This window comes from Chlorocebus sabaeus, chromosome X (genome assembly GCF_047675955.1).
Source record: "Chlorocebus sabaeus isolate Y175 chromosome X, mChlSab1.0.hap1, whole genome shotgun sequence".
Taxonomy (NCBI): Eukaryota; Metazoa; Chordata; class Mammalia; order Primates; family Cercopithecidae; genus Chlorocebus; species Chlorocebus sabaeus.
In genome coordinates this window covers 99920649-99935801 of record NC_132933.1, presented here as the reverse complement: position 1 = coordinate 99935801, position 15153 = coordinate 99920649, and the positions used below count along the sequence as shown (strand labels likewise).

The following is a 15153-nucleotide window of genomic DNA, read 5'->3' as shown; positions in this document are numbered from 1 at the left end:
GGCTGAGTTATATTAAATTTAGATACATAAATTTTATCTCGGTGGGCGCCAGAAGTATTTCCCAGATTTGTTCTGGATCACAATAACTTTTATTCAGACATCCGAGTCGGTCTTTTATAACATATCTCCCGAACTTTCCATCCAACGCCTTTATTTTGCTGGAAGGCTTCAGAGATGGTTAGATTTGCGTTTTAGAGAATGCCCTCTGCTGGCTGCCAGGAGAACGGACTGGAAGAAAGGAGAGCAGTAAGGAAATAGACGCTAGACCTCAGGTGGGACTGGCAAGATGGGGGCGGATTTGAGAGGTTTTTAAAATAAACTTAATTTCAGAATAGTTTTAAATTTACAGATTTATTGTGAAGATAACAGAGAAGTCCCGTATGCCCCACAGCCAGTTTTCCTTAACAGTTTACATTAGTGTGATATATTTGTCGCAATTAATGAACCAATATCAGTACATTATTATTAACTAAAGTCCATACTTTATTCCAATTTCCTTAGTTTTAACTTAATGTCCTTTTTCTGTTCCAGGATTCCATCCAGACTAGCACACTACATTTAGTCATCTTGTCTCCTTAAGCTCCTCTTGGCTATGACACTCTCTCAGGCTTTCCCTGTTTTTGATGACCTGGAGTCATTTGAGGAGTACTGGTCAGGTATTTTATAGAATGTCCCTTAATCAGGATTTGTCTGATGTTTTCTCTCATGATTAAACTGAGGATATGAGTTTGGGGAAGGAAGACCACAGAAGTCAAATGTCATTCTCACTAGATCCTATCAAGGGCATGTACTATCAATATGATTTACCACTGTTGATGTTAACTTTGATCACCTGGCTGAGGTAGTGTCCGTCAGGTTTCTCCACTGTAAAGCTACTCCTCTTTCTCTTTTTCCATGCTGTACTCTTTGGAAAGAAGCCAAGTAAGTGCAGCCCGTGCTTAGGGAATGAGGAGTTATGCTCCATTTCCTTGAGAGGGAAGTATGTACATAAATTAATTGGAATTATTCTGCAAGAGCAATTTGTCTGTTCTATGAGAGCTTTTAAGATGTTGGACTCGACAGGCTTTAGATATGGAAGGAGAGGGATTGAGAGGAGTCAAGATGACTGCCACGTTGGTGTGAGACCTTTGGCAAGGCCCCTTCCCTCTCTGGGCCTCCTCTGTGAGATGGTTGGAATACCAGATCCTTGACTTGTCTCTCCAATGATTCTGATGTTTTGAGGGGGACAGGATGGAGGCTTTGATGTGCTGTCAGAGGTGGGTAGGGAGGACTGAGGCTCAGAAAAGGGAATGTCTTGCCTAAAGTAACGCAATACCTCAAGGCCAGAGCTGAGAGTGCAGGACCCTAGAGAAAACAGACATCTACATGCAATATCTGGAGCCAACCCCAATGAGTATGTGGTGAAGAGGAGGGGAGGGGAAAGCAGCAGGGGCAAAGGCAATGGAGTAGGCCAGGAAGAGGTCAGCCTGCCAAAGGATCCCAGCTAATCAGAGCCAGAGTCACCAGCCTGGTTACTCTTGCCTCAGTCTGACTTACCTCACAACATGACTCTCCTTGTCCTCTCTAGAGGGCCACAGTTTTCCCATCTATAAACTGAGGCTTATTGTGCTGGGGGATCAGTCTAGGAGAAGCGACCTGCCTAAGGTCTCAAGACAGAGTCTAGCCTTGAAGCCGGTCTCTGAAGTCTGGCCTTCATTGTGCTCTTCCCTGATTCCTCTCTGTCCCCCAAATCAAATCCCCAGCCCCTCATCCTGGCATTTCGGACTCTTCTTCACCCACCCTATTATAGGGCCTCTGGTCTTCATCTTCAGGGATGCTCTTAAGAGTCAATCATAGGATTCTAATATAGTTGGCCAGGGTGCTCATGTCCTTGGCTGAGCCATGTGAGGACAGGATGTTCTTTGCCCAGAGTAACATCTTGTTCCCTGTGCCCTCACTCTTCAGTCTGGACCTCCGAAAGGGAGGGCTATTCTAGGTCTTTAAGGTCACATCTAGCTCCAAGATATTGTCTTCGCCGAAGGCCAGAGAAGACAGGCCCCATTGGCTGAGACCTTAAACAGAAACTAGGAGGATGAAGAGTCATGGGCCCAATGTGCCCTAGGGCCTGTTCCCATGTTGAAACTACTTGTCTTCATATGCTTCCTAGCTTGCCCTCACTCCTTTGCAGCAGAGGGCCCTGCTCCTGGGTGGGAGGTTCCTGGGATTTCCTGGGACCAGACCTTTAAAGTGCCACCTACTTCTGTGAGCAGAATCAGATTGGCAGGGACAAAACTAGATTCAAGAATGTCCCTCCTTCTTAGGTGACCCAAAGGGCCGGCACTGGCTCCCCCAATTGGGGGTGTGCAGGATGGTTGGGAAGGAATCCTATTATTCATTCAGTAAACACTTACAAGTACCTACTGTGTGCCTGAAGTACTGAACTGGGTGACAGGGATACAGCAGGGAAACAAGATAGAGCAAGTCTTTTTGTTGTTGTTGCCCAGCCTGGAGTGCAGTGGCACAATCTCCGCTCACTGCAAGCTCTGCCTCCCGGGTTCACGCCATTCTCCTGCCTCAGCCTCCCGAGTAGCTGGGACTACAGGCGCCCGCCACCACGCTTGGCTAATATTTTGTATTTTTAGTAGAGACAGGGTTTCACCGTGTTAGCCATGATGGTATCGACCTCCTGACCTCGTGATCAGCCTGCCTTGGCCTCCCAAAGTGTTGGGATTACAGGCGTGAGCCACTGCGCCCAGCTGATAGAGCAAGTCTTTTTCCTCCTGGAGCCTAGAGTTCAAGACAAATATTCTTAATATTTTTTGTGCCATGGACCCCTTTGGTAATCTAGTGAAGCCTATGGATCTTTTTCTTTTTCTTCTTCTTCTTTTTTTTTTTTTTTTTTAGATGGAGTCTCACTCTTGTTGCTCAGGCTGGAGTTCTATGGCATGATCTTGGCTCACTGCAACCTCCACCTCCTGGGTTCAAGCAATTCTCCTGCCTCAGCCTCCCAAGTAGCTGGGATTACAGGCGCCTGCCACCACCCCCAGCTAATTTTTGTATTTTTAGTAGAGACAGGATTTCACCATGTTGGCCAGGCTGGTCTGGAACTCCTGACCTTAGGTGATTCACCCCCCTCCGGCCTCCCAAAGTTCTGGGATTACAGGCATGAGCCACTACGCCCCACTGGACTTTTTCTCAGAAAAAAAAAAACAAAAATCGTTTAAATTCATAAAATAAAGTATCTAGAATTACAAAAGAAATTGATTACATTGAAATATAGTTATTAAAATACGGAAAAAGCAAATATGTGCTATAGTATAATCGTATATGTACTCCCCATTAATCCATTAAATCATAAGATTTAATGGAGGGTCTAATGACTATCATGATTTCAAAATAATTATTGAAATTATATGATTTTCAAGAGATCTGCAACATCTGTAATGTGATATGAAAATCTCTGATTTCTATTGGTGACAATCAGTACTCCTACTACTGCTGCTACTATGCCTAGTTACATTCTTTATTGAAAAATGCTAAATTTCAGTTAGAGGAGAGGGAAAATAAAGACGTAAATTTTTTTTTTTTTTTTTTTTGAGGCGGAGTTTCACTCTTATTGCCGAGGCTGGAGTGCAATGGTGCCATCTCAGCTCACCGCAACCTCCGCCTCCCAGGTTCAAGCGATTCTCCTGCCTCAGCCTCCCTAGTAGCTGGGATTACAGGCATGTGCCACCACGCCCAGCTAATTTTGTATTTTTAGTAGAGACGGGGTTTCTCCGTGTTGGTCAGGCTGGTCTCAAACTCCGACCTCAGGTGATCCGCCCGCCTCGGCCTCCCAAAGTGCTGGGATTACAGGCGTGAGCCATTGCGCCCGGCCATAAAGATGTAAATTTGTTTCCATCCAAATTCATGGGCTTCTCCAAACCCTGTCACCAGCCTCGATTAGAGGTCTGTAGAATACAAATTAAGAACTCTTGCAAATCGGAGAGTCCTTCCCATCTCTCCTTCCTTCTTAAACAACTTTCCTTTGGAAGACGAAAGCCTGGGTTTTATTCTGGGTCTTATTGCGCCGACTGCCGGCGGTCTACGGTGAGAAGCCGCGAAGACTGGACGGTGGTGGGGAGTGGTAGCGGGAAGAGGCCGGGCCGGAGCGCGCGAGGGGTGGAGCCTGGCTGTGTGACTTCAAGCCAGTCAGTTTGCCTCTCTGGGCCATAAGTTCTGCCCGCCTGAACACTGGGAAAGAATTGGGAGGAGAGAACTTAAATGTTTATGCCCCAGGCAACTGATTCATATATGTCCTCTCATTTAATCCTCACACATTGTGAGGAAAATTTTAAAACATCTTTCCATTACCAGATGGTTAAACTGAGGCTCCTAGCGAGGTCGTCACTTGACCAATGTCTCAGTAGGTATCAGGGACTGGTGGGTAACTCGCCACGTCCCCATAACCACCTCATCCTCCATGCATGGAATTAGGAACTCTGCTCACTTTGAGTGAGAGAAACCTGGCTTAGGAATCTCTGCAGGTGGGTGTGGAGCTGTGAGAAACTAGGGGCAGAATTGCGTCTCTTAGCAGAGCGGTGGCAGTGCAAGGTGGCTTATGGAGAGTAAAACGTCAAAGCAGCCAGACAACTCGATTGTTCAATGACTTGGCGCCTGGCTGGGCTTCCGGCTTCGCGCCTGCGTATTGCCAACTAGCCCCCAGACGCCCTGTCGAATAGACCAGCAAAGGGCAATGACGAGTACTCCTTTCCTGGCCAATCCTATTAAAGGGTGGGCTTGGCTCCTTTAACCAATCAAGGTCCCCCGAAGGGGCGGAGTTTTCCTCGGATTGGCTCTAAGCCTCGGGGGTAAAAATAAAGTGTTTCCATCCCCAGCCAATCCCTGGAAAGGCAGAAGGGCACTCCTCCAATGGGAGCCGGGGAGCCGTCTGTAGCGGCGTAGGCCCGTGCCCCTGCTCGCGCTGCAACCCGTGGAAGGGTTGCGTCCAGTGTATCCTTCCAGGTCTTGCGGTAGTCCTCTCGTATCTGTGCGCGCGCAGGAGGGACAGCGGCGGCGACGGCCGGAGGTGTACGGTGAGAAGCCATAAAGACTGGGCTGTGGGGGGAGTGGCAGCGGGAAGAGGCCGGCCGGAGCTCGCGAGGGGTGGGGCCTGCGCGAGCTTTTACTTGGGCGGCCTCTCAATCCTAGGTCAGCGGGTTGCGGAGGATCGTGCGGGTAGCAAAGGGAGGCCGAGTGCTCCTGCGGCTCCCAGACGGCAAACGGGTGAGTACTCTGCGGAGCAGTCGGTGCCTGTTGCTGCCCTCCGCAGCCCCACTTCCCACCCTCGGTGTCTTTCGAAACGGTTCCATGCAGGTCTGCCGCTCACGTGATCATCTGCGTGCGTGTCTGTCTCTGCACCCCCTCTCCCATCTCTATCTCTTTCTGACTGTCCCACTTTTTGAGACGTAGTAGACATGAGATGCTGAATCCTGACCTGACCAGTTTAAACTAGCTATGAGACCTTGAGCTGTCTCCTTCACCAACCTGGGCCTCAGTTTCCTCATCTGTCAATTGGGGGTCTGATAATCTGTACCTGAGACAATTGCATGTGCGTTACTTTGCCCTGCACCCAGTCTTTAGAAAATTTTCAATAAATAATGACTATCTTGATTGAAAAGAATATTGTCTCTCTTGGTTTCTGTCTTTTCTCTGTCTCAGACCCTTCCTCCATTGGATCTTTCTGAATGCTTCTGCCTTTCTCTGTTACTGTTTTTCCTCTTTTTACCCCGTCTCTTTCTCAACCCTAAGAGGTTAGAGGTGCATAGTTCGTAGCAATTGGTTTACCCCCGAGGACATGAGCTTAGCCTGGGGCTCTGACCTGTTTTGTGGGTTAAAAAATGGAACCTGGCTTTGGGTTGCTTCTGGTCTCATTGAAGAGAGAACTATTTGCTCCCCAGCCTACTCTGTTAAACAAGTAGAGATACCCAAAGTGGGGAGCAACTTAGATTAAAAACCACTTTTTAATAACCCCTTATCCTATATGTTAGTCACCAGAAGAAGCCCACAGATCTCCTGGTTACATCTCCATACAGCCCTGGACATCCTATTTTCTATTTTCATCCTGAAATCCTTTGACCAGGCCTTAAGGAACTCACCTTCAGTTATCAGCAAAATTCCCTCCATTCTCATCCTGGCTTCTGAATACTCCCTTTATTTTCTTGCTATGCTTTGGTCGTTCTCATACCTGTTGGACCCAACATTGCTTTTTATTAAATAAGGTATATTTTGAAATGCTTCACTTTTCTAAAATGAAATGGATAGAAAATAGAATCTGTCTACACACATAATTCCCTGAAAACTAATATAATGCCTTAATTGTAATATAGAGAGTAGTAAAGGAAGAGTAATGTATATTACATTATACATATATATGCAAAGACTGGGATATGACTCCACTAGAAGACATAATGAAATGGTCTTACACTTAGTGATAGTGACAGCTACGAGTGTGTTGATTGGTGATTCAGAAGCCACAGGTAGAGTGATACAGTTTTCCTAAACAATGAACAGTTCTTCACAAAGTTCTAAACAAAATAATGTGGAATAGTTTCTTAGTTTATATGGTTGTTAAATTTCTGGAAAAAATCAATATATATTCATATCCATGATCAGACCCTCTTAATCTCCCTGACCTTATCTCCCACCGCTCTCCCTGCCTTGCTCACTCTATCCACCCATGCTGGCCGCCTTACTATTACTTGAACACCTTACGCATACTTCCACCTCAGGGGTTTTGCATTCCGTGTATCAGGAATGCTTTTTCCTCAAATACCCACGAGACTGAGGCCCTTGCTTCCTTCAAGCCTCTACTCAGCTGTCACTTTCTCAGAGGGCCCCCCTGACCATCCTGTTGAAAATTGCAGCTCTCCCCTAATATGCCCCTGCTCTGTCTGTTACATGGTATTCTACACCTTTTTCACAGTGCAGCATTAACTGCTTAGTATGTTTGCTGTTTTTTGTCTGACTCTCCCACTCAGTTATAAGCTCCAGAAGGGCAGGGATTTTTGTCTTTTTTGTTCTATGATATATTCCTATTACCTAAAATAGTGCTTGACACCTAGTAGACTTTCTCAATGAATGTTTGTTGAATGAATAAAAGAAGAAATGAACAGGTTTTTCACCTACATGACTGGTGAGATATTCTAAAGTTGTATGGGACGTGGTATGATTCTTCGTGGTGTGGAGCTGTCCTGTACACTGCAGAGGGCTGAGCATCCCTGGTCCATAGCCGGGGTTGTCACTGATGATCTCCAATTATTGTCACAGTCAAAAATGCCCCCAAACAGGGCCGGGTGTGATGGCTCACGCCTGTAATCCCGGCACTTTGGGAGGCCAAGGTGGGCAGATCACTTGAGTCCAGGAGTTCGAGACCAGCCTGGCCAACATGATGAAACTCCGTCTCTACAAAAAATACAGAAATTAGCCAGGTGTTGTGGTGCACGCCTGTAGTCCCAGCTACTCAGGAGGCTGAGATGGGAGGATTGCTTGAGCCCAGAAGGCGGAGGTTACAGTGGGCCAGGATTGCACCACTGCACTCCAGAGCCTGGGTGACAGCAAGACCCTGTCTCAAAAAAATAAAAAAAATAAAAAAAATAAAAAATGGGTCGGGCACGTGGCTCAAACAATAAAAAATGGGTCAGGCACTGTGGCTCACACCTGTAATCCCAGCACTTTGGGAGGCCGAGGTGGGTGGATCACCTGAGGTGAGGAGTTCGAGACTGGCCTGGCCAACATGGTAAAACCCCATCTCTACTAATAATACAAAAATTAGCCAGGCTGACGTGATGGCGCATGCCTGTAATCCCAGCTCCTGGGAAGGCTGAGGCAGGAGAATAGCTTGAACCCAGGAGGTGGAGGTTGCAGTGAGCCAGCCTGGGCAACAAGAGTGAAACTTCGTCTCAAGAAAAAGAAAAAAAGAAAGAATGAATGTCCTGAAACACCCTTTAATTGTCCAGCCCCCACCTTTCAGTGAGAACCACTGCTTAAGTAACAGCCTGGCTTTCCCCTGAACACTCTTTCCTCCCGGCAGCCCTCTCATACCCCTCTTACCAGGAGACTGGGTGGTGAGGGTGAGGGTGGGTGTGCTTGCTCCTAGTTACCCTTTCCAGACATTCTCCCTCCTTAAACAACTCTTTTTTCATTTAAGTTTTTTTTTTTTTTTTTTTAAGACGGAATCTGACTCTGTCACTCAGGCTAGAGTGCAGTGGCACAATCTTGGCTCACTGCAGCCTCGGCCTCCTGGGTTCAAGTGATTCTCCTGCCTCAGCCTCCCAAGTAGCTGGGACTACAGGCATGCACCACCACGCCTGGCTAATTTTTGTAGTTTTAGTAGAGACAGGGTTTCACCATGTTGGCCAGGCTGGTCTTGAACTCCTAACCTCAAGTGATCCGCCCACCTCGGCCTCCCAAAGTGCTGGGATTGCAGGTGTGAGCCACCGGGCCCGACCAAGAATTCTTAAACCTAAAATAATTTCAAACTTAAAAAGCTTCAAAAATTTTACAAGAATTCTCATATATTCTTCACTTAGATTCCCCACATGTTAAGAAATTATATAATTACAGCCTGAGCGTGGTGGCTCACGCCTGTAATTCCAGCACTTTGGGAGGCCGAGGTGGGTGGATCACCTGAGGTCAGGAGTTCGAGACCAGCCTGGGCAACACAGTGAAACCCCATCTCTACTAAAAATACAAAAATTAGTAGGGTGTGGTGGCGCACGCCTGTAGTCCCAGCTACTTGGGAGGCTGAGGCAGGAGAATTGCTTGAACTCAGGAGGCGGAGGTTGCAGTGAGCCGATATCATACCACCGCACTCCATCCTGGGTGAGTTGCAGTGAGCCGAGATCGTACCACTGCACTCCATCCTGGGTGACAGAGCGAGACTCTCTCAAAAAAAAAGAAAAGAAAAGAAATAAATTATATAACTACAGTTTAACTATCAAAACTAGAAAATTAACATTGGTACATACAGACATATCACAGGTTCAGTTCCAGACCAACACAATAAAGCAAGTCAGATGAAGTTTTTGGTTTCCCAGTGCATATAAAAGTTGTGTTTACACTGTACCATAGTCCGTTAAGTGTACAATAGCATTGTATCAAAAAAAGTATTTACCTTAATTTAAAAATACTATATTGCTAAAAAATGCTAAAGATCATCCCAGCTTTCAGCAAGTTGTAATTTTTTGCTGGTGGAGGGTCTTACCTCGATGTTGATGGTTGCTGACTGAGCAGGGTGGTGGTTGCTGGTTGGGGTGGCTGTGGCAAATTCTTAAAATAAGATATCAATGAAGTTTGGCACGTTGACTCTTCCTTTCACAAAAGGTTTCTCTGTAGCGTGTGATGCTGTTTAATAGCATTTTACCCACAGTAGAACATCTTTCAAAACTGGAGTCAGTTCTCTCAAACCCTGCTACTACTTTGTTAACTAAGTTTATGTAATATTCTAAATCTTTTGTTGTCATTTCCACAGTGTTCACAGCATCCTCACCAGTAGATTCCATCCCAGGAAATCACTATTTTGCTCATCCATAAGAAGCAACTCCTCATCCACTAACTTTTTTCTTTTTTTTTTCTGAGACAGGATCTTGCTCTGTCACCCAGGCCAGAGTGTAGTGGTGCGATCACAGCTCACTGCAGCCTCGACCTCCCAGGCTCAAGCAATCCTCCCACCTCAGCCTCCCAGGTAGCTGAGACTATAGGTGCATGCCACCACGCCCAGCCAGTTTTTGAAATTTTGCAAAGGTGGGGTCTTGTTGTGTTGTCCAGGCTAATCTCGAACTCCTGGCCTCAAGCAGTCCTCCTGCCTCAGCCTCCAGAGTAGTGGGGACCACAGGTATGTGCCACCATGCCCAGCTATTTTTTTTTTTTTTTAATTTTTGTGGAGACAGGGTCTCACTTTGTTGCCCAGGCTCCATTAAAGTTTCATCATGGTCCTGGCGCGGTGGCTCATACCTGTAATCCCAGCACTTTGGGAGGCCAAGTCTGGTGAATTGCCTGAGGTCAGGAGTTTGAGACCAGCCTGGCCAGCACGGTGAAACCTTGTCTCTACTAAATATACAAAAAAATTAGCCAGGCATGGTGGCGGGCACCTGTAGTCCCAGCTATTCAGGAGACTGAGGCAGGAGAATCCCTTGAACATGGGAGGCGGAGGTTGCAGTGAGCTGAGGTCGCGCCACTGCACTCCAGCCTGGGCAACAGAGCGAGACTCCATCTCAAAAAAAAAAGTTTGATCATTAGATGGCAGCAATTCAGTCATTTCTTCAGCCTCCACTTCTAATTCTGATTCTCTTGTTATTTCTACCATCTCTGCAGTTGCTTCCTCTACTGAAGTCTTGAAACCCCTGAAAGTCATCCCTGAGGGTTGGAGTTAACTTCTTCTACACTCCTGTTAATGTTGATATTTTGACCTCCTCCCATGAATCACAAATGTTCTTAATGGCATCTAGAATGGTGAGTCCTTTCCAGAAGATTTTCAATTTACTTTTCCTGGATCCATCAGAGGAATCACTGTCTATCTATGGCAGCTATAGACTTATGAAATGTATTTCCTAAATAATAAGACCTGAAAATCAATATTACTCCTTGATCCATGGGCTGCAGAATGGATGTTGTGTTAGCAGGCATGAAAACAGCATGAATCTCCTTGTACATCTCCATCAGAGCTCTTAGGTGATCAGGTGCATTTTCAATGAGCAGTAATATTTTGAATGGAATCTTTTTATCTGAGTAGCAGGTCTCAACAGTAGGTTTAAAATATTTAATAAACTAGGCTATAAACAGATTTGCTATCATCCAGGCTTTGTTGCTCCGTTTATAGAGCACAGAGTATATTTAGCATAGTTCTTAAGGATCCTAGGATTTTCAGAATGGTAAAATGAACACTGGCTTCAAGTTAAAAGTCACCAGTTTCGTGAGCCTCTAACAAGAGAGTCATCCTGTCTTTTGATGCTTTGAAGCCAGGTATTGACTTCTTTCTAGCTATAAAAGTACTAGATGGCATATTCTCCCCGTATAAGACTGTTTCAGCTACACTGAAAATCTGTTGGCCACGTGCGATGGCTCGCGCCTGTAATCCCAGCACTTTGGGAGGCCGAGACGGGCGGATCACCTGAGGTTGGCAGTTCAAGACTAGCCTAACCAACATGGAGAAATCCTGCCTCTACTAAAAATACAAAATTAGCTGGGCATAGTGGCGCATGCCTATAACCCCAGCTACTCGAGAGGCTGAGGCAGGAGAATCACTTGAACCCAGGAGGCAGAGGTTGCGGTGAGCTGAGATCATGCCATTGCACTCCAGCCTGGGCGACAGAGCAAGACTCTGTCTCAAAAAAAAAAAAAAGAAAAGAAAGAAAAGGAAAATCTGTTGACCGGGTATGGTGGCTCACGCCTGTAATTCCAGCGCTTTGGGAGGCAAAGGTGGGCGGATCATGAGGTCAGGAGTTCGAGACCAGCCTGACCAACATAGTGAAACCCCGTCTCTACTAAAAATACAAAAATTAGCCAGGTGTGGTGGCGGGCACCTGTAATCCCAGCTACTCGAGAGGCTGAGGCAGGAGAATCAGTTGAAACCCAAAGGCAGAGACTGCAGTGAGCCGAGATCGCGCCACTGCATTCCAGCCTGGGCAACAAGAGCAAAACTCTGTCTCAAAAAAAAAGAAAAAGAAAATCTGTTGTTCACCAACTATCTTAGGTAGATTTTTCTAGATAACTTCCTGCAACTTCTGCATCAGCACTTGCAGCTTCACCTTGCACTTTTATGTTACGGAGATGGCTTCTCTCCTCGTGAACCGACTTTTGCTAGCTTCCAACTTTTCTTCCGTAGTTTCCTCACCTTTCTCAGCCTTCATAGAATTGAAAAGAGTTAGGGCCTTGCTCTGAATTAGGCTTTGGCTTAAGGAAATGTTGTGGCTGATTTGATTGTCTAGCCAGACCACCCAAACTTTCTCAATATCCATAATAACACGGTTTCACTGTCTTATCACTCATGTGTTCACTGGAGTAGCACTTTTTATTTCCTTCAAAAACTTCTCCTTTGCATTCACAACTTGGCTAACTGTTCAGCACAAGAAGCCTAGACTTCGGCCTTTCTCAGCTTTCAACATGCCTTCCTCACAAAGCTTAATTATTTCTAGCCTTTGATTTAAAGTGAGAGCTATTGAAGGCTGGGCACAATGGCTCACGGCTGTAATCCCAGCACTTTGGGAGGCTGAGGCGGGAGGATTGTGTGAGCTGAGGAGTTCGAGACCAGCCTGGGCAACATGGCAAGACACTGTCTCTAAAAAAATAAAAAATAAAGTGAGAGACGTTGAGACACTTCCTTTCACTTGAATACTTAGAAGGCATTGTGGGGTTATTAATTGACCTAATTTCAATATTGTTGTGTCTCGGACAGGGAGGCCTGAGGAGAGGGAGAGAGATGGAGGAATAGCCAGTCACTGGAGCAGCCAGAACATATGTATTTGTCAGTTCAGGTTGCCATCTTACATGGGTACAGTTCATGGTACCCTAAAACACTTACAAATAGTTACACCAAAGATCACTGATCTAGGCAGGGTGCAGTAGCTCACGCCTGTAATCCCAGCACTTTGGGAGGCCAAGGCGAGTGGATTGCTTGACCTCAGGAGTTGAAGACCAGCGTAGGCAAGATGGTGAAACTCCATCTCTACAAAAGATACAAAAATTAAGCTGGGCCCCATGGCGTGTGCCGCTAGTCCCAGCTACTCAGGGAGGCTGAGGCAGGAGAATCACTTGAGCCCAGGAGGCAAAGGCTGCAGTGAACTGAGATAACGCCACTGCACTCCAGCCTGGGTGACAGGAGTGAAACCCTGTCTCAAAAAAAAAAAAAAAAAAAAAAAATCACTGATCAAAGATCACCATAACAGATAAAAGAAAAGATTTGAAATGTGAAAATTACCAAAATGTAAGACAGAGACACTAAGTGAGCACATGCTGTTGGAAAAATGGCACTCATAGATTTACTCAATACAACTTTGCCACAAACCTTCAATTAGTAAAACACACAGTATCTGTGAAGTGCAATAAAGTGCAGCACAATAAAATGAGGTATTGCCTGTACTCTTAACGAAACTACAGAGCTTCTTTAGATTACATCAGTTTTTCACTAGTGCCACTTTTCAAGGATTCAGTTCAGGCTCCCACATTACCTTTAGTTATCATGCCTCCTTAGGCTCTTCCAGTATGGAACAGTTCTTGAGTCTTTGTCTTTTATGATTTTGATCATTTAGAAGACTCCTGGACAGTTATTTCATAGAATTGGGGTTTGTTTCAAGTTTCACTGTGCTTATATTCAAGTTATGTAATTCTGGTGAGAATACTGCAGAAGAGAAGTTATGTCTTCAGTGCTTCCTATCAGGAGGCATGTGATGTCATTTTGTCCTGATACTGGTTTTGTTCACTTTGAGTCCTTGTTTAAGGTGGTGTCTGTCAGGTTTTTCCACTAGAGTTCCCCTTTTTTCTTTCATAATTAATAAGTGATTTAATATGTTGGGATTATATAAATATCAGCAACCCTGTTGTAAATCTCATATCATCAGAATATACCATCAGCTACCACTTTGTATCATCATATACAGACATACACACATATCTGCCCCTGTCATTACCATTTCTAGATGAGTTTAGCTAAGATCTCACTGTCATTCTCTTTAACACTGGTCCTATCCTAATTCTTGGTGACTTTAATATCTTTGTAGCTGATCCTTCTAATATTTTCATCTATTAGTTCTGTGATTTGCCACCCTACAATGATCCTGCCTTTTAACCCCACCTCAGCTACCTACTCCAATAGTCTGACCCTTGTTTTTTCTTTGAGACGGAGTCACCAGGCTGGAGTGCAGTAGTGCGATCTCAGCTCACTGCAGCCTCCGCCTCCTGGGTTCAAGTGATTTTCCTGCCTCAGCCTCCAGAGTAGCTGAGATTACAGGTGCCTGCCACCACGGTCAGCTAAATTTTGTGAGACGGCATTTCACCATGTTGGCCAGGCTGGTCTCGAACTCCTGACCTCAAGTGACCTACCTGCCTGGGCCTCCCAAAGTGCTAGGATTACAGGTGTGACCCACTACGCCAAGCCTGACCCTTGTTCTTGTCAGTACCTGTGACTGCATTGTTTCCATATGCTCAGTTTCAGGCATCCTCTTCTCTAGCCAGTGCCTCCTATTTTTCTAGCTCACACCTACTAGTACTCCAACTCCAGCAATCCCTCAATCCCACTGGCATTGAACACTTTCACTCCCCTTCACTTCCTCCATGCTCCCATATCCCTCCTTTAATCAGCTTAGATTCCATGGCCCACCGTTACAGTCATTCCTGGGTGGACAGTCTCACTTCCCTCCACCTTCTGTCACTTCAGCGTACTTACCATCCACTTTACCAGGCACAGCCTCAGCCCTGGTTAAATCCAGCTCTCTACCTGCTCCATTGCATTTCCTCTCCTACCCTCCTGGATGATGATTGTTTTGTACCTTCTCTGCTGAAATCCTCAACATTTCCTTTCCTGTCCTTACACTCAGGCTTCCTACTTGACTGAAAACATGAAAACCATTGGAATAAAACATCTGCATATTCCCACCACTACATCCAACTACCACATAGCATCTGTATCCACATACTCTGCCTTCTCTCTGTTCTGGATAAGGTGCTCCTACTGTCATCAAAATCCAGTCTCTCCACTTTGGCACTCAATCCCATCCTCTCTCACCTACTTGAGGGCATGGTTCCTCCAGTTTTCCCCTCTCTCTACAAGATCATTCTCATTAGCACACAGACATTCTATTACTTCATCCATCTTTTCGTTGCAACTTCATTGAGATACATGTCACATACCATCTAATTCACCTTTTATTTATTTATTTTTGAGACAGGATCTTACTATATTGCCCAGGCTGGACTTGAACTCCTGGGCTCAAGTGGTCCTCTGGCCTCAACCTCCAGAGTAAAATTCACCCTTTTAAAGGGTACTGTTAAAATAATAATAAATAATATTATAAATAAATAAAAGTATACCATTCAGTAGTTTTATTTATTTATTTTTATTTTTTGAGACAGACTCTCGCTCTGTCACCCAAGCTGGAGTGCAGTGGTACAATCTCAGCTCACTGCAGCTTCTGTTTGCTG

General features: G+C 45.5%; 1 protein-coding gene across 25 annotated transcripts in view; it reads left to right on the top strand.

Annotated features, from left to right (window-relative positions):
• Positions 1-4869: 4869 nt before the first annotated feature.
• KANTR (KANTR integral membrane protein) overlaps positions 4870-15153 on the top strand; it is a 90111-nt gene continuing 79827 nt past the window's right edge. For 4 of the 25 annotated variants that reach the window (XR_012092003.1, XR_012092005.1, XR_012092004.1 and 1 more), the window contains exons 1-3: positions 4877-5054; positions 5170-5244; positions 10333-10470. The gene's annotated coding sequence lies outside the window, so the exon portion shown is untranslated. Of the gene's footprint in view, positions 5055-5169; positions 5245-9601; positions 9704-10332; positions 10471-15153 lie in introns of all 25 variants that reach the window. The other 21 variants (XR_012092001.1, XR_005239204.2, XR_012092007.1 and 18 more) reach the window with 13 other exon arrangements.